The sequence below is a fragment of the Aethina tumida genome, chromosome 1, assembly GCF_024364675.1.
Source record: "Aethina tumida isolate Nest 87 chromosome 1, icAetTumi1.1, whole genome shotgun sequence".
NCBI lineage: Eukaryota > Metazoa > Arthropoda > Insecta > Coleoptera > Nitidulidae > Aethina > Aethina tumida.
Window position 1 is genome coordinate 41,439,273 of NC_065435.1, and position 21,701 is coordinate 41,460,973.

Here is a 21,701-nt window from a genome sequence, read left to right on the forward strand (position 1 = left end):
TAAATGTTATCAAGATTTTTACTTTTCAATATTTCAAAAAAAGAGTTTGAGTCATTTTTCTAAATTTTAATAATTTTGGCAACAAAACATTTTATAAAATTTCAATATATTTATAAATATCAAATTTATTTATTTAAATTCATTTAACAAAATTTTGAAATTTTAATTTTTCAATATTTAAAATGATGAGTTACAGAATTTTGACACATATAAAAAATATTTTCTTTATACTTTTTATTATCTCTGTTTCGTTCCATTTATGTAACTTTTATCATAAATTTAATTTAATTTTGTAGCTAAAGATGCTTAATATTTTTGACAACAAAACATTTTATAAATCTTCAATATATTTATAAACATTAAATTTAAAAGTTATCAAGATTTTAAACTTTTCAATATTTCAAAGGAGGAGTTACAGAATTTTGACAATATTTTGACACATTATAAAACATATTTTCTTTATACTTTTTATTTTATCTGTTTCCTTCCATTTATCTAATTTTTATCATAAATTTAATATAAATTTTTTTGTAAAAAGATACTTAATATTTTTGACAACAAAACTTCATCAAATTTCAATATATTTATAAACATTAAAACAACTTATCAAATCAAATCAAAAATTTTAACTTGTCAAAATTTCAAAGCAGATGTTACAGAATTTTAACAAGATTTTGACACATATAAAAAACATTTTATAAATTTCAATATATTTATAAATATTAAATTTAATAATTATCAAGATTTTGAAATTTTCATTTTTGAATGTCAAGGCTAGATGCTTCTGACAAGATTTTAACACATAAAATATATTTTCTTTATATTGTTTATTACCTCTGTTTCGATCCATTTATATAGTTTTTATCACAAATTCAATTTAATCTTATTATAAAGATGCTTATTATTTTTGTCATTAAAACTTTTTATCAAATTTCTATATATTAATAAATATTAAGAATAAAAGTTATCAATATTTTGAAATGTTATGTTTTCAATATTTTAAAGGACGCTTTAGGGAATTTTGATAAGATTTTGACTATTATAAAAAGCATTTTCTATTATCTCCTTTCGTTACATTTATGTAGTTTTTATCATAAATTCAATTTAATTTTGTTGTTAAAGATGTTTAATATTTTTGTCAACAAAACTTTTTATCAAATTTCAGTATATTTATAAATATTAAATTTATATGTTATCAAGATTTTTAAATTTTAACTTTTCAATATTTCAAAGGAGAATTTTGATTAATATTAAAAAAAAAAAATATTTTCTCTATATTTTCTATCATTTCTGTTTCGTTCTATTTATCTATATATTATTAAAAATTGAATTCAACCCTGTTGTTAACTTTTAATCAAATTCCAATATATATTTAGAAATATTGAGTTTAAAAGATATTAAAACTTTAAAATTTTAAAGATGGAAATCAGACTAATTCTGAAATGACAATTGTGTTATTTCATTAGAAGTTATCATAAATTAAATTAAATTTTGTAGTTGAGGATACTCAGTATTTTTGACATCAAATCTTTCAATAGAAATTTCAGCATATAATTAAAAAATACCAAAAATTATAAAAATTTTAACCTTTCAATGTTTTAAAGACGAAGACAATTTTGGAACAGTCTGAGTATTATAAAAAGTTCTTTTCTGTTATTAACATTTCATAATATAAATATGTATATAGGAATTTATGTTTCTGTATCACATTGTTATTTTGATCAACACTAAATAATGTTGTTAATACTTAGTCAAAGTTTAATGATCTCAAGCCCCCAAAGTTTCCTCCATTCGGAAACTTCACAGTCCCAAAGTTGCGAATATCAAAATTCAATGACTTTTTAGAACGAGCAACAATAACCTTAACACAATCGTAAAAGTTAAAACTCGCAACGTACGCTACTTTTCACGTTTAAAAGCCTTTTAAACCTTTTCGAAACAAGTGGGATAGTCCGTTATGAAAACCAAATCTCTGCCCCTTTTAATTTGTGTCAAATCATTAAGTTTTGTGACACATCTCCGGAATCCAATCTTATCTGTCGCATTAATTGGGTCAATGCGGTTTTGCCGGGTCAACAGAATTTACTTTCATCTTTTATCTAAAATTGGGGCGCGGCGTTAAGATTTACTTCTTTTATTCGAAAGAAGTGGCAGATAAAAAATGTGTTAAACTAATTGAATACAAACCGTTTGGCATTATCATCATTATTAATGTTTCAGAACGTTAATGTGACGGGGTGTTTTTATGGAACTTACCTGAAACAAAAGAAATAATGTATATTATTAAAACAAATTAATGCAGAGCAAATATAATTAAATTAATTATAGATTTAATTGTAGTCCTGTGAACATTTTCATGCCAAATGTCGATATTTCAGTTTTTTGTGTTATTTATATAAATAATTAAAATAATTATTTTGTTTGATTTATTAATAATTGAATTTCGATAATCAACGTAATTTGAAATTAATATAAACTCGATATTATGAAATAATAAACATTCTACATTACGTCAGTGTTAATGAAAAAACTAATTATTATTGTAAACATTAATTAGCAATTAAGTATTAACAATAGAGACAATTTCAAGAAGATTATAGGATTATTATCGCTGGAGTATCTCGCAGATATAACTGGGGAATTTAATCAAATATTTGTGCAATATTGTGCAATGAAATTGCAAGATATTTGCATAATGCCGCCAAGAAGCAATACCTTAAATCGATTACTTCCTCAGCGTGGCAATTCAGACACTGTCACGGCAGATAACAATGTGCAATTGAACACATGGCAAATCACAGTAGAGAATGCCCCCGCGTAATTAATACAGCCGCCCCGTCACAACCAACAATGCCCTATCGATATATAATAACTGATAATACCGGCACATAACTCACAACTGACAAATGAACCTTCATCTCGGCCAGCCTGAGGTGAGCAATTTTCTTCAATTGTGCTAAGTGTAGTGCATTACGCCTATCCTGAATTAGGTAATTATTAGTGGCACATCCTTTTTGATCGTGGGGCCAATGTTAAGGACGTTTCGGGCTGATGCGCTGCTCAAAGGAATTAAGGAAATGTGTTGTTAATTTTTAATGGCTAAATAAAGTTGGTGAATGGCCTCTGATGCTACGATGACTGTGGAAAAAATCTTTATTATTGTAATTAGATCAATTTGTCTTCAAACATTCTAATTTGTTAATGGTGTTATTAGCATTTCTGAAGTTTGCATTACCAATTTAAAATTTTCAATTACGTGTAATTTGTGAATTTTTTGCTAGCTAAATTTTTAGAAATGATCTTCAAGATTGACATTTTCTAATGGCCCTTTTTATTGTTGAGGAAACTATAATAACACATAATAATATTGATTTCCCCCAAAATTAGCATTAAATCTTTAAATCTATTTATTTATTTATTTATTTTAAATTTATTTAATTTCCAAAAATTAAATTAAATAATATCCAAAATTTATTGTCACATCTTTTTTTTATTTATTTTGAAAAGTAATAAATTTGTTCATTAATAAACATAATAATAATTTATAATTATCATTAAATAATTAATATTTTTTTGTTTTACATATAAAAATTAAAATATTGTTATGAAAAATTAAATTTAATTTATTTTTTTGTTGTTTCATATTTATAGTGAGAAGAAAAATGTTTATAGAAATTAAATTGAACAATTATTAATATTTTTCATTGCAGCGTTCGTCACTTTTGTGTTTTTTATTTTATATAGAAAAATTAAAATATTTAAAATAATAATTATATTAATTATTTTGCTAAGAAAAATTAAAATATTGTTCTCAAAAATTAACTGTAAATTTAATTATACTTTTAATTTGGTATTATCATCTATGAAAATGAGATTTAATGATTATTCTTATATATTTTTTGATTTTTTTTAATTAATCCCTTTGAAAAGTTAATATGTAAAAAATTTACAATCTAACAATTATCGCATCTTTTTACTTAATTTGGAGAGAATTAAATTTGCTGGAACAGCCCAACATTTGCTCATTAATTAACATCACTGGCCTTGAAAATCATTAAATTATTAAATTTTTATTTTTTGAAACGTTCGTTACTTTTGAGTTTCTTATTTTACCAAGAAAAATTAAAATATTATTGTAAAATATTAACAATAAATTTAGTTGGTATTATCATCCATGAAAGTGACATTTAATGATTGTTTTCACATAATTTCTGATCTTTTTAAATTAATCCCTTTGAAAATAACAAAAAGTGACCTTTAAAATTGGTTTTATTGTTCCATTTTTGTAGTGAGAAGGAAAAATATTTATAGAAATTGAATTAAATAATATCTAAGAAAATAAAAATTTATAATTCAACAATTATCGCATCTTTTTATTTAATTTGGAGAAAAGTAAATTTGTAGAAATAACTCAACACTGACTTTGAAAATGATCACTAAATTATTAAAATTTTTCATTGAAACGTTCGTCACTTTTAAATTTCTTAATTTACTTTTATGTTGGTATTATCAACTATGAAAATAACATTTTGTGATTACAAAAACTAATATTTTTATGACATAAAGTCGCTTTTGACTTTTTTGGGAAAGAAAAAGAAATTTGGACACAACTTCGACAATATTTATTCAGGTTGCACTTCAAAAAAATATTTACTCCATGATAAATTTGAAACATTTAATCGAAAATCGTTCAAATTAAAAATAATATGACAATTTATTATAATTTATGAATATAGTGGTGCTAATCTGATAAAAAAGTTCAAAAAACATTTACAACAAAACGCGACATTAATTCACACATTACAATTTCAAAATTTTAAATTGGCAAGGCTAAATTTACAGACATTACAGCACACATCAAACCCTTAAAGACTACAATTTTCATGGAGCGTTTACTGTGACGCAATTTTTTATTTTTAGCTGTCCATCGCGTGCACAACTAAAATTTTTAAACTTATTAATTTCAGCCCCGACTCCGATTTGTCGACACCACAACAAAATTCATTAAAACCATCCGGACTCGATCCCGACAACTTTTTGTCCCATCGCCGAGACGATAATGACGGCCATAAAACATGGACGTTCGACGATAATAAACCAATACGGAATGTAAATACAATTTTCTGGCGTTCAGTACAAAACCCGGGCAAGTAAACGTTATTGGATACAAAAGCCATTAGTTCTACGCGGCGCTACCGAACTCCCATAAAACTCTCCCGTTGCGTGCCGACGGAGTTGCAGCCGTGGTCCGCGTTGAAAATTTGCCAGGCTGAAGTCCACATGAAATATGGGGCAAGGTTAATTGCGAACATTATGAATCAACGTGTGCAAAACATGATTTCGATGCTGATTTATGGCGATGCCCCCGCGCACATAGTCGAACCAAGCCGGCCGAGATAATTTCAACGCTTTGTCCCAATTAACTAATTGGCGTTTGATTCACAGCGCTGAAAGATGTTTACCACGCGGACCTACATACACACATTGATTTTATTACTGGGTAACAGTTTACTCTATTATACAAAGTTACACGTTCATTTTATTTATTTTCTGATTAGCAATTAGTCTCTGCTTCTTAATGGGGCATTAAATCCTTTTATGAGTTATTTAATAAGTCTTTGTAGAGCGCTTTAAAATATTTTATTATTAAATCTGTTAAAAAAATATAATTTTTTCAAAACCGGACGTTTATTTCATCATTTCATTGCAACTCTGACAAAAACTGACAACTGATGACATTTTGAATGAATTTACCTAATAAATAATTAGGTATAGTTAGGTTATAAACTAACCTTTTGAATTTTACTATAAATTTTATTAAAGAAAACCTTTAAAAAAATTTGACTTTTTCAAAACCACAACTATTATTTTCTCAAATATTTAAAACTTTGACAAAAATTGACAACATTTTTTCTTATTATTCATTTTTAAATGAATTTACTTAATAATTATTACTTTCTTTAAAATATATGCTGTATAAGATTTATAAGTCCCTGAAAAAAATTATAAATAAAAAATAAATATTAATTGAACCCTTTGGATTTTATAAAAAATTCAAATTTTTTAGAAAACCTTAAAAAATGTGACTTTTTAAAAACAACAATGATTATTTCTTCAAATATTTACAACTCAGACAAAAATTTCATTTTTGAATGAATTTACTTAATAATTACTAATTTTTTTTTTAATTTATGATGTATAACATTTTTGAGTTAAAATTATAAATAAAAAATATATTTTTAGATAATCTTATGTTTATTTTCTCAAATAAAATTGACCAAATTTTTTGAAGTTGAATTTTATAGAAAAATTATTTTTTTTTTTCTAATTTATGGTGTATATATTTTTGAGCTCCCTAAAAAAATTATAAATAAAAAATAAATATTAGGTGACTCCTTTTTATTTTACTAAAAATATATAATATTTTACAAAACCTTTAAAAAAATATGATTTTTTTGAAACCACGTGTTTTCTACAAATAATTTTTTGAGTTATGCTTTATAAAAGATTCAAATTTTTCTAAAAAAATTATTAATTTTTAAAAATCAACTATTCTTCTTTTGTGACATAAAGTCTCATTATGGGCCAAATTTAAAAAAATGTTTCTACCCATTTTTTGTCCACTAAATTTTGTTTTTATAATATTAGTTTAAATTGAAGATACGTAAACTTTCTTTTAGACAATTTATGATAATTTGGGTATATACAATACAAAAGAACTGGTGCCCTTAGTGAACAGCAAATTCGATTGATGTGATTATATTTTGTTAGAAAGGCAATTCAATTACGCATTCTATGGTACCAAAATCGTTTCGATCGAATGAAAAACAACTGAGTTACAGAAGATGAAATATCATGTTCCATTCAGTTGTCACATTTCAAACTGGAATACACCATAAACAACATTTAAAAAAAATGTAAAAAAATTAATTTTTCATTATGTATCTATTTAGTAAAAATATATTTTGGGTATTTTAATTATTAGAATATATTTATTTATTTAAAATGGGCATTTTTGTTTATCCAGATTAACTTTAATTCCTAATTAATAAATTTTTATGACTGGTAACTTTCAAATGGCTTAAGGGTCATATAATCATTTGAAAGTGTTATATAAAATGTTTTATGAATACATACCACTTGAAAAAAAAAGTGCGTGTAAAAATCTTTACGAATAACGTATATGTACATTCTTTCGAAGTAAATTGAAATTTATTTAATAAAAAAAGTGTTTTAAGGAATTCTTAAAGAAATAATAATGAAAGTATACTTCCAACTATCGTCAATTTAGTCTTGTTTATTGTTTAACTTGAAATCACTTTTATTATTAATTCAGAGCTAAAAATATCTTATGAACTACAATAATTCTAACTATTTAATTGGGACCATTATGTGCCTATTAACCGTTTAAAGTTAGATAAAGAGACGTTCCCCATAACTTTCAGGCGCAATTAGCAAAGCAAATTTATACTCCTCCGAAATACCTTTGCGTTTAATAGTTCGGACAAATATTTGCAATTTCGGTGCTCTATTAATTTCCTTTCGGGGTCCCACGGTCTGACGTAGGTAAACTTGACTGCCGGTCTACGTTGTTTTAAATCGTCCGGGCATCTTCACGATTCGACATTTCGGTCAGGATCAAATTTACCTTGACCCTAGACGCCTCTGGTCCGGTGGTATAAATAGAGAAATTGCGGACCAGGTGTCAAGAACGGGTCTTATTGCCCTCATTATATCACCTCTCACACACTGATTTACGGTGCGGCTGACAAAGCCGTCAACGTTTAAGTGTTCTCGTAATGTATTCTCGGAGGAAAAAAGCAACTAATTAAATGCGATGGAAAGTTGCTGCAACATGCAAACCACATTTCCAAGTTCAACTGTACGTACGTACATATTTTATTAGTTTGTCTTTAATTATGCACACACTATTTTTTTCGAGCATTTAACTTAATTGTAGCTTTGCCTCAACTAAATTTTGCAAGGTGAAATATGTAGGTTAGTGCACTAAACACATTTCATAATATATAAAGCTGTTTATGCATTTATAAATCTATAAGATCATGCGACGTGAATAATTAAACATTTCTTAGTAAAATAATGGATATTGATTTTAAATTTAGAGTTTCCACGACTGAATGATTTAAATTTGATTGCGACAATTTGTTCATCAATAATTTTAGAATATTCAGAAATTTATGTGAAGGATGAAGCTATAAAATTGCTTTTAGAAATGTTAAATTTATACCGTTCAATAATTATTATATTTCACATTTTTCAATTTACTTCCTTCCATTCATGTTTTTTTTTGATGAATAAAACTGGGACAATAAGCACAAAACACGTAAGATGTACATTTTATGGCATATATTTATACATTTATAAAATTCATATAAATTGACTGTAAAAAAATTGTTTTCAGAATTTCAGTTTTACTATTTTATTACAATTATATTTTATAGTTGGATAAGTTTACAAAGTTTTAAAATTACTAATGGCAGTCCATAAAATAAGAATAGAAGATTCATTAATGTGAAAAATATTATTTAATGTTGTCATTCAATTTATTTATTAGTCATTAAAGCATTTTTTATGTATCCAACTTCTTAATATTTTTAATAATTAACCTGTTTAAATTTGAGCATTTTACTTTTATTTTAGATATTTCTAGGATTCTTTGATAAAACATTGTAAAAAGGCAAAAATACTCTTAATATAATAATATTACTAATAATAAATATGTTAAGCAAAATTAAAAAACATATTTGTTCCATTATTCCCATTATACAATTTTATTTGTATTAATTAATTTTGTCAAAACTACACAATTCTGAATAGATATTTTATTCATTGAATATGTTTTTTTAATTATTAATGAATGAATATATGAATTTCTATTCATAATTTTTAATGAATATAAGCACAGTAACATATAATATTCATATGGATTTTCATGTTAATTAAATATTTTATAATTCATACAAATTAACCATAAAAAAGGAGCTTTCAAATAAATATTTTAATTACTTGCTACATGGTTGGATAAATTCACAAAGTTTTAGAATTAATATTGATCTATAAAACATTCATTAATGTGAAAATGTTCTTTATATTCCTCTTTTAGTTTATTTAGTATTTATTCATTAATGTCTTTTTTATATATCTCATTTCTTATTTTTTTTACTATTTAACCTGTTTAAATTTTATAGTATTTTCGATTTATGGTGAAGTCTTTTACTGAATTTTTAACACAAAATTGTAAATAAAAAAAGTCTTTTAAATATAATAATTTTATAGTATAATAGATTATTTAGAGAAAAATAAATATTTGTACTATTAAAGTTTTGTTAAAGTTTTGCACAATTTTACGTAGTCATTTAATTTTATCTCGACATTATTATTTTCAATAAATAATTTATGTATTAAATAGATTTAATAATTTATTTGATATGTAAATTTCTATTCATAAGTTTTAATTGATAAAATTTGCATAATAAGCAAAATAATACACAAAATTCGAACAGATTTGTCATTTTAATTAAACCATAAAACTACTTTCAAATAAATATTTTAATTACATGTTACATATTTATATAAATTTCATATAGTTTTAAAATAACTAATAGGAATTTATAAAACATTCGTTAATGTAAAAGATATTATACATTATAGTCTTTTTTTAGTTTACTTATTATTATCCATTAATGTCCTTAATTTTTTTAGTCATTTAACCTATTTAAATTTAAGAGAAATTTAAATATTGGTGAATCATTTCAAACTAAATTAGTAATATAACACACAACATTCGTATAGATTTAATTAATTAATTAAACCATAACAAAACTGCTTTCAAATAAATATTTGAATTACTTTGTTTCGGTGTAGTTCCCGAAGTTTTAAAATTACTAATAACATTCTAGAAAACAAGAACAAAACATCCATTAACGTGAAAATTGTTATTAATTGTCCTCATTCAGCAATTATTTATTGATTCTTTGTTAAAATTTAATAGAATTTTCAATTTATTTTTTTTATTGAATTCATGGCAAAAAAATTATAAACAATTACTAATAACATTCTGGAAAACGAGAACAAAACATCCATTGACGTGAAAATTGTTATTAATTGTCCTCATTCAGCTATTATTTATTGATTCTTTGTTAATATTTAATAGAATTTTCAATTTATTTTTTTTATTGAATTCATAGCAAAAAAATTATAAACAATTGTAGAAAAATAAAAAATGCTAAGCGAAATTGCTTTGTATTTTGCACATTTATCGATTGCAATATTTGTCAAACGTAAAAGTTTCTTTGTTCCATAAGGATGCGATGAAATTTCGTAAAATTTTGCCTTTAGTTAGGTTGCGTAAGCGTTGCTTGCATAAGCAGTCAACTAACCTGTTCATATTAAAACCGCCTCTTAATCCTAGTATGCAAGTGATAAGAAGTTTCATGAGCAACGTGCAATTGATCGTTTGCAATGGACAAGTCGACAGGACGTTCCGACCTGTTAACCATCTTCTAACAGTGCATGCCAAAGACTGGAGGGCTGAAGAGTATTTTTTGTTTTGGTTTTTGGAAACCGCCGCACTTTCGGCACTTCACACCAATAGGCAGAGACAAGGGGGACAGTTCGTTTGGAAGAGAAGTGAAGAGTCAAACGGACCGGTGGATGGTGAAAAGCATTCCGAAAAGCTGTAACTAGTAATTGGTGTCCTTTGAAGCAGGTGGGTGCAGTTTTTTTGAATTTTATTTTGGGGGTACGTACGAGTCGGTGTCAGTGGGATTATTTTCGACGGGTTGAGAGCCGGTACGTCTCAGCCGCCAGATGGCGTGGCGCGCCGCCACCAGGCGAGCTAAACCGTATCGCGCCACTGTGATGTGTCTGCCGCCTTCTGCGTGTGCTCGCACTGCACTGATCCGCCGTCGCCTACACGTTGTTCCGGTGCCGAAGGCGCAGACGTTGTGCAATCGCTCACCTTTCGCCTCCGTCTTACATCTTCCATTTTCCTGCTATTGGGATTTCGTTTTTAAATGACGCACGGCCATACGTTCAATTTCATTCTTATTGCGACTTGACGTCTTCTTCGCTCCGTCATTGATGTCCACCGGGTTCGGTTTTTACAAGATTGGTGGATGCGCCGGTTCCGACAAAACTTAATATATAATATATTGAAGATTTTACTTTTCCTTGAGTTTTTTAATTTTCTAACAAACATTTGTTAAACATTGAGGAAAATAGTTAGTGTTAACATAATTACCTAAAAAGACAAAACTTAATATATAATAAATTGAAGATTTTACACAATGATTTTACACATTTGTTTGTTAATTTTAATAATTTTGTTAATAAGAAAAATTAAGCTTTCTAAATAATAGATTTAGGAACGAAAAGTTAATAATACCTAGTTTCCTCAAGTTTTTCCTTGAGTTAATAATAAAATTTATTAGAAAACAAAAAAACAAAGGTTTTCAAATATTGCATTTGGAATTTTCAAAAAATTCTAGTTCATTAAATTTTGTTAAAATAATTTGTAAAATATTTATTAAAACAAATTTTCTTTACACTTACACTTACTCAAATAAACTGTGGTTTAGAACATTTTGTATTTTTAATTTGTAATTGTAATAATAATTTAAATAAATATTTAATTTATTGTTAACAGATTACGATTTTAAAATTAATATGATGAATTTTGTTATAATAATTTGTAAAATATTTAGGAACATAAGATTTCTTAATACGAATTACTAATAGTTTCCAAATAATATAATTAAAATGCTCAAAAAGTTTAAAATATCCAGAAAATAACTTCGATTAAACTATAATTTTGAAAAAAATAGTATTTTCAATTTTATAATGATAATTTAAACAAATATTTAAAAAAAATCAGTACGTTAACATAATTGTTTAAGATCTTTCCAATTAGTATATTAAAACTTACAAAAAAAATTGAAATTTTCCAGAGAATAAATTATAAGAAAATTGTAATTTTATAAGTAATAAATAATATGTTGAATTTTGTTATAATTATTAGTAATATATTTAAGAAAACAAGACTTCTTAATACAAAATTGTCAATAACACAAATAACACAATTAAACGCACAACATATTCGGAAAATTCTTCAAACTATAATTTTGAAAAAAAAAAAATAGTATTTTCAATTTTATAATAACAATTTAAACAAATATTTAAGAAAACTGTGTATACTAACACTAAACTAACTTTGAAAAGGTTGAAATTTCTCAAAAAATAAATTATAACAAAATTTTTTGATACGAACTGTTAAGACTTTCCAAATAATATAATTAAAATGTTCAAAATGTTTAAAATATCCAGAAAATAACTTCGAACAAACTATAATTTTGAAAAAAAAAATAATATTTTCAATTTTATAATAAAAATAATTTAAACAAATATTTAAGAAAATTCAGTATGTTAACTTAATTAGTTAAGATTTTCCAATTAGTTTATTAAAACTTTCAAAATGTATATATTTTTCTGAGAACAAATTGTAATTTTAAAAGTAATGGTATGTGGCATTTTGTTATAATAATTAGTAAAATATTTAAGAAAACAAGATTTCTTAATACGAATTGTTAATACTTTCCAAATAAGATAATTAAAATACACAAAAAGTTGAAAATATCCAGAAAATAACTTTAAACAAACTATAATTTTGAAAAAATAAATAGTATTTTTAATTTTATAAAAATAGTTTAAACAAGTATTTAAGAAAATGTTAACATAATTTATTAAAATCTTTCCATTTAGAGTATTAAAACTTTTAATTAAAATATTGAAATTTTCCAGAGAATAAATTGTGACAAATTGTAATTTTAAACGTAAAAATACGTTGAATTTTGTTATAATAATTAGTAAAATATTTAAGAAAGATTTCTCAAACGATCTATAATTTAAAAAAAAAATAGTATTTTCAATTATGTTATAATAATTTAAACAATTTAATTGGTTAACTATTTTGAAATTCCAACTAATATTACAAAAATGCTTAAAAAGTAAAAATATTCAGAAAATAACTTCAAATAATCTATAATTTTGTCAAAATAATATTTTCAATTAAATAATTATAATTTAAATAAATATTCAAGAAAATTCTTTGTGTTAATATAATTCTTTAATATCTCTTCAATTAGCGTATTTAAACTATATTTTTGAAAAATTTAATATTTTATTTTTTTAAAACAACAATAATTTAATAAAATATTTAAAAAAATTCTTTGTACTTGAAACAATATTTGAAATTAATGAATAGTATATTCTACACATTTAATTTCTATAATATATATAGAATAGATTACATTAATTACTAAAGGTCTAAACAATTTAGTAGAATTTTAAATATCAGTCATGCAAAATTCAATCATTTATTTGCAATTTTAAAACATATGTGTTCATTCACCATATTTTAATATTTATTGGACAAAAATTCAAATAATTCAATAAACTAATATAACAAAAGAACTTGAAACCTTTGTTTAATTAAAATCTGAACGATTTTATTTAATTTTTTAGGAGTATTAAATATAAATTTTAATTAAAATGTTTGATGTGCATTCGCCATAATTAAAACCACTCCATACACAATGCATACTTTGCGCTGCACCCTCAATTGAAAAAAGAATTTCCAACAAATTGACTTTTCACCCCTCGATGTCGCACTCTTAGTGCGACATTAAAATTCGACAAAAAAAGCGAAAGCGTGGAGATACAGACGCTCACCTTTCGCTTTTACCTCGCAGCTTTCGGTATCGGGATTTTATTTCGTCTTATCCGTCTTCCGTGCAAATACGCCGTAATTGTGTAACCGGAGGGGAAGTTTGTTTGGCGATGAGTAGCTGATTGCGACTGTTATATACACTTGTCAGCAGAACTAATATTTGTAATCGTAGCTCGAGAAAAATTAGTTTTCTGATTTTATACGTCGTAGAAAATAGCGGAGTCTATGTACTTATCGAATGTGTATACACAAATAATTTTTTAGTGAAAGTGGCTCGAAAAAAAAGAGGAAAATATTTGTTAAAGTAAGTTAAATTCAATTTTATTTTTATTTGTTGTATTTTTAAATATATATATATATTTTCTTTAAGAGCATATTTAAAATCATTCCAAATAATATATTTAAAATATTTTTTTATTTATATTAAGTTTTTTCCAAATAATATATTGTAAATATTCAAAAAGTTGAAAATATCTGGAAAATAAATTGAGATAAACTGTAATTTTGAAAACAAAGGTATTTTTAATATGTAACAAGTATGTATTAAATGTTTAGGAAAATGATCTGGGTTAAAAAACTCAATTAACATCTTCTAAATAAAGTAATTTGTAATATTTTTTATAGTATTTTAAAGGTTACTTTACTTGGATGTAGTTGTAATTATTCAATTTGTTTGCGCATTCACAATGCTTAAACATTTATTAAACATCAAAATCATATTTTTTATAGTATTTTAAAGGTTATTTTACTGATTAATTAAAAAATTTTAAATAGTACCTGTTAAAAATGGATTTAACAAAGGATAAAATAAATTACTTTTAATATAATCAACTTATTCTTAGAATTTGTTTAATGGTAACTGATTATAGGATTGGTTGCGCTTTCTCCATTTTTATCAACAGTTGTAAAAATGGTGGATGCGTCACAAAAAACTTAATTAAAATATTCAAATGAATTAGGATAAGATATTTGAAAACATAAAATTAATTGCCTTTTGGATGTAGTTGTAACTATACAATTTGTTTGCGCATTCACGATGTTTAAACATTTATTAAACATCAAAATCATGTTTTTTATAGTATTTTAAAGGTTACTTTACTGATTAATTAAAAAAAATTAAGTATTACCTTTTAAAAGTGGATTTAACAACGGATAAAATAAAATACTTTTAATATAATCAACTTATTCTTATAATTTGTTTAATAGTAACTAATTATTGGATTGGTTGCGCATCCGCCATTTTTATCAACAGTTGTAAAAATGGTGGATGCGAAACAAAAAACTTAATTAAAATATTCAAATGAATTAGGATAAGATATTTGAAAACATAAAATTAATTGCCTTTTGGATGTAGTTGTAACTATACAATTTGTTTGCGCATTCACGATGTTTAAACATTTATTAAACATCAAAATCATGTTTTTTATAGTATTTTAAAGGTTACTTTACTGATTAATTAAAAAAAATTAAATAGTACCTTTTAAAAGTGGATTTAACAACGGATAAAATAAAATAATTTTAATATAATCAACTTATTCTTAGAATTTGTTTAATAGTAACTAATTATTGGATTTGTTGCGCATCCGCCATTTTTATCAACAGTTGTAAAAATGGTGGATGCGTCACAAAAAACTTAATTAAAATATTCAAATGAATTAGGATAAGATATTTGAAAACATAAAATTAATTGCCTTTTGGATGTAGTTGTAACTATACAATTTGTTTGCGCATTCACGATGTTTAAACATTTATTAAACATCAAAATCATGTTTTTTATAGTATTTTAAAGGTTACTTTACTGATTAATTAAAAAAATTAAATAGTACCTTTTAAAAGTGGATTTAACAACGGACAAAATAAAATACTTTTAATATAATCAACTTATTCTTAGAATTTGTTTAATAGTAACTAATTATTGGATTGGTTGCGCATCCGCCATTTTTATCAACAGTTGTAAAAATGGTGGATGCGAAACAAAAAACTTAATTAAAATATTCAAATGAATTAGGATAAGATATTTGAAAACATAAAATTAATTGCCTTTTGGATGTAGTTGTAACTATACAATTTGTTTGCGCATTCACGATGTTTAAACATTTATTAAACATCAAAATCATGTTTTTTATAGTATTTTAAAGGTTACTTTACTGATTAATTAAAAAAAATTAAATAGTACCTTTTAAAAGTGGATTTAACAACGGATAAAATAAAATAATTTTAATATAATCAACTTATTCTTAGAATTTGTTTAATAGTAACTAATTATTGGATTGGTGGCGCATTCGCCATTTTTAACAACAGTTTTAAAAATGGTGGATGCGAAACAAAAAACTTAATTAAAATATTCAAATGAATTAGGATAAGATATTTGAAAACATAAAATTAATTGCCTTTTGGATGTAGTTGTAACTATACAATTTGTTTGCGCATTCACGATGTTTAAACATTTATTAAACATCAAAATCATGTTTTTTATAGTATTTTAAAGGTTACTTTACTGATTAATTAAAAAAAATTAAATAGTACCTTTTAAAAGTGGATTTAACAACGGATAAAATAAAATACTTTTAATATAATCAACTTATTCTTAGAATTTGTTTAATAGTAACTAATTATTGGATTGATGGCGCATTCGCCATTTTTATCAACAGTTGTAAAAATGGTGGATGCGAAACAAAAAACTTAATTAAAATATTCAAATGAATTAGGATAAGATATTTGAAAACATAAAATTAATTGCCTTTTGGATGTAGTTGTAACTATACAATTTGTTTGCGCATTCACGATGTTTAAACATTTATTAAACATCAAAATCATGTTTTTTATAGTATTTTAAAGGTTACTTTACTGATTATTAAAAAAAATTAAATAGTACCTTTTAAAAGTTATTAAACATCAAAATCATGTTTTTTATAGTATTTTAAAGGTTACTTTACTGATTAATTAAAAAAAATTAAATAGTACCTTTTAAAAGTGGATTTAACAACGGATAAAATAAAATACTTTTAATATAATCAACTTATTCTTAGAATTTGTTTAATAGTAACTAATTATTGGATTGATGGCGCATTCGCCATTTTTAACAACAGTTTTAAAATGGTGGATGCGAAACAAAAAACTTAATTAAAATATTCAAATGAATTAGGATAAGATATTTGAAAACATAAAATTGCCTTTTGGATGTAGTTGTAATTATACAATTTGTTTGCGCATTTACGACGTTTAAATATTTATTAAACATCAAAATCATATTTTTTATAGTATTTTAAAGGTTACTTTACTGATTAATTAAAAAAATTAAATAGTACTTTTTAAAAGTGGATTTAACAACGGATAAAATAAAATACTTTTAATATAATCAACTTCAATTTGTTTAATAGTAACTAATTATTGGGTTGGTGGCGCATTCGCCTTTTTTAACAACAGTTGTAAAAATGGTGGATGCGTCACAAAAAACTTAATTAAAATATTCAAATGAATTAGGATAAGATATTTGAAAACATAAAATTGCCTTTTGGATGTAGTTGTAAATATACAATTTGTTTGCGCATGCACGACGTTTAAACATATTTATTAAACATCAAAATCATATTTTTTATAGTATTTTGTAGGTTACTTTACTGATTAAAAAAATTTAAATAGTACCTGTTAAAAGTAGATTTAACAGTGGATAAAATAAATTACTTTTAATATAATCAACTTATTCTTAGAATTTGTTTAATAATAATTATTGGATTGGTTGCGCATTCGCCATTTTTGACAACAGTTGTAAAAATGGTGGATGCGAAATAAAAAAATTAAAACTCAAAATAGTTGAAACTTTCCAGAGAATAAATTTAAATAATAATAATAATTTATATAATATAATAATTTTTATAAAATATTCAGAAAATAAACTTGAATATTCAGTAATTCTGAAAACAGTATATCAATTTAAATTATTCATAAAGTTGAAAATGTCCAAAAAATAAAGTCAGATGAACTATAATTTTGAGAACAATACTATTTTTTAATTTTGTAACAACATTATTAATTAAAGTCCCTCCAAACTGTAGTTTTGAAAACAATGTTGAGTTTTACAAAAACTGTATTTTTCCATATCCATTCTATTAGCAGTTCCACGGATACACACACACGAAGTGTACCAGGTAAAATACATTTCACATAATTTTAAAATCATATTTTATCCGGTTTTCATGCGACAAACAAAACGCTGAAACGAATTGTTTACCCGCACCAGTGAAAAACCAAAATCGATACCCAAAAAAAAAACGTATTATAAATGCCCGATCCCGGGGGACAACCGAACAAATATTTATTCATACGTACACACGGTTTTAAACGCATAAGATATCACAAACGTCGACTCGTAAAACTCCGGGCGGGATAAGTCCGGACCGGGGTGCATAGCACTGAACCAATTTAATTTTTAATGTTAAGCTCGCAATAAAGGTAAACAATGTCGTGCAGTCGTATTAACCGAACGCAAAATTACCGCCGTAAACTACCACATACTCGTAGTCGATGTTTACGGAACGGATGGAAAATTCGACTCGTAATGGCGTTTTTATTTTCGAAACGCCGATGCAATTTATTAATCGGACAATGTTAAATATGATTCCGTAACATGAAGTAGGTTTTTCTGCCGTTCGAATCTGGTCTAGCTATAAATAATAAATGTGAAAGTTCAAAGCCCAACTCCCAAATGAATTAAACAACCAATAAAACCGGCTCTATATAAGCGTGTTTTCCATGATTTACGGTGGTGCAATAAAAGTTCTATTGCATCGGTTACGACACCGACCCATAAACGCATAAGGATGTACGGAATTGAATGTACTTATCACGTTATTGATTTGATTATTATTAAACTGATACGATCAAATAGGCATTAAGTGGTGGCGGTAAGGGGTAAATATTTACACTACTGTCCGTTGACATCGATACGTACAAATATGTACGTAACCGATCTGTTCCTGTGTTCGATATATCGAATAGTTTTTTTAGACCACCGTCCGACTTGTTGGGTTAGGGTAAGAACGACCTCTTAATCCACTTTAATTTCGAATCGATTGACGGCCGCAAATCAATCGTCCTTCTACTTGAACAATGAAAATTACAGACATCATCGGATCGATTAAATTATTATCTTCCGCGTTCGGCACAAATTCACGAAATTAACGTGGGGGGCCGCACGCCGGTGATAAATCCGATGAGTTCGGGAGTCGACGCAACAGAGAGAAAAAAATTAACATAATTTTATTTTGTACGGCCCCCGCCTGACAAATTACCATCAAGGAAAAGCCAAGTCGTGCCGAATTTATATACACCGCACTAATTTTAAACTCGTAATTGAAAATCGATGTACCCCCATCCCAGAAGTTCTATGATAAACAGCGAACGTGAGGTTACAGTCAATATCGTGGAGGGCAGATTAAACCAATTATCATGTTAGGCGGGCAAATATTTTATCGGCATCGCCCATCAAATTATGACGGCACGTATAAAAATGCTTTTCTTTTTTAAATTTCGATTGTGCGTCAAAAGTAAATTACGGTGCACGTGCTCAAAATTGTGTTTTGTGATATATTTCGAAGCAATAAGGAGTTTCGTAACTTTCTGTAGTGACTTAATTTAAAACTATTTTAAATGCTTTCAGACAGTTTTATTTAGAACAACAACTCAATTCGCCGTTTAAATAACTTTAAATTAAATTTTTCGTGACATTGAAACATCCATCCAACATTTTGTTGACACAAATTAATGTTGTACTAACAATAGAATCAAAAGGGAAATATTTATTTAGATATTCCTTATTGCTCTGAACTCAAACAAGATTATTATACGTTTCGAACGGCCCTGCAAACTCTTTTATTGCAGTGTTTATTTATTTATTGAGCAATTGAGACTGTGTTAAGTTATAAAATAATAAAGTTATAAATATTTATTGACGATAATTACATTTATAAAGCGTGCTACTTTAATGGTAGTTTTATTTGTTTTTTATAAATATTGAACAGCCCCTGCTATGAAATGTTACAAGTCAGAAACAATGTTGACAGCTTGTAAACAGCGAAACTTTTCTTTACAGAATGTGAAACAAGATTGGCTCGTCCATTTATTTCGATAAATACATATGAGGCCTTTGGATTTTATTGAAATTTTTATATTGTGTGTTTTAACCTTTAAAACTATATGACTTTTTCAAAAACACATTTTTAAATGCATTTTTAAACTATTGCTATCTTAATTTTTGATTGGTTTAATAAAACTCCTATTCAATCTTCATTTAGTGGAACTTATGCCATTAAGGACCGACTCATCCTTTTAATTTATTTCTAGTTTAAGTGTATTTAATTAAATATTTCAAATAATATAAAAATGTATAATTTTATATGTGTTGGGTTTTAAAATAATCCTTTGTTAAATTTTTTAGAATATATTATTTCTTAACAAGGATAGTTAAAATAATATATTTAAAAAGTACAGAAATTTCTAAATATTCTGAAAATAAATTTTGTAAGAATCGTTTATTAAATATTTAGGAAAATTGATTGTGTTAACATACGTAATTAGAAAATATTTTTTCTTTATAAAAATAGTTAAAGTTTTTCAAAATAATATATTTTAAATATTCAGAAAGTTGAAAAATATAATTCTAATTCTGAAATTAACAATTTTTTGAAATCCTGTAAGACTCATTTGTTCAATGTTTAGGAAAATCCAAATTATGTACGTAAAATATTCAAAAAAATTGAAAATTTCCACAGATTAAATTTAAATAAATTGTAATGTTAAAAATTTGTTGAATTTTGAAACAGACGTTTGTTGAATTTTAGAAAAATATTTCTTCTTTATGAGAATGTTATAATCTTTCCATATAATATATTTAAAATGTTCAGAAAGTTGAAAACATCCAGAAAATAAACACAGATAGACTCTAATTCTGAAATACGTACAATATTAAAAGAAAATTGAACATTTCCGGAGATTAAATTTAAATAAATTGTAAAATTAAAAATTTATTGAATTTTGAAACAGCCACTTGTTACATTCTTATGAAAATATTTCTTCTTTATATAATATATTTAAAATGTTGAGAAAGATGAAAATATCCAAGAAAAAAAAAACTTAGATAAACTCTAATTAATCAGAATTATTAACTTCTGTCCATAATTTTTTTAAATCCTATAAGAATCATTTGTTGAAACTTTTTTATGTTATTGTTTTATGTTGAAAATATCCAGAAAATAAACTCAAATAAACAGTAAAAAAATGTTGTTGGTTTTCAAGAACCGTTAATAAAATAATACCAATCAAAACGATGGCTTTCATTAAAATTCCGAAGACCTGCACATTTCCCGAACGGCATCGTCATTATTTTATTTCTTGCAATTTGCATAAAAAAGCCCCCCGACCCCCGCCGACGTAATGGTTTTAAAAGGTGAATACAATTCATACGATTTTCTTTTTATTGTGGTGTAATTTAAAAGCACTCCGGAACAAGTAATGCATTCAAATTGTTGCGAGGCATGTGAACAATCTATATTTCCTCCGTCGGCAAACTATTTCCAATCCATTGGAAAATGGAAACGTTGTCTGGTGTATGTTTAATATAAACGGAACTGGAGGACTGGAAATCAATCAATAGAAATGTTATTTAGGGTTACTAACCTGGGACTGTATTAAATAATTTTATATTGAGTTTCCTTTTTATACGATTTTATTGTTGGAATATCTGATGGAATTGATATTCGTGTAAATAGTAATGTTACAAATGTGAAAAACGACGATTTCAGGCCATATTACATTGTGCGTCCTTTGAAGTGGATAATTTCAATTTCCTAGAATAAATAGATTTAAAAATAGATTCGATATGTTTCATTTTGATCAGTAATAGTATTTTAATGTTCGCTGGTCTATTTTAAATTTATTTTATTTTTTATATTGGTCT

The 21,701-nt window shown here is 25.3% G+C and overlaps 1 protein-coding gene across 1 annotated transcript in view; it reads right to left on the reverse strand.

The window, feature by feature from the left end:
* The window catches only part of LOC109595919 (potassium/sodium hyperpolarization-activated cyclic nucleotide-gated channel 2), a 116,574-nt gene extending 105,708 nt beyond the window's left edge, over window positions 1-10,866 (reverse strand). The window contains exon 1 of the mRNA XM_049961954.1: window positions 10,771-10,866. The gene's annotated coding sequence lies outside the window, so the exon portion shown is untranslated. The remainder of the gene's footprint in view (window positions 1-10,770) is intronic.
* Between the last annotated feature and the right edge of the window lie 10,835 nt (window positions 10,867-21,701).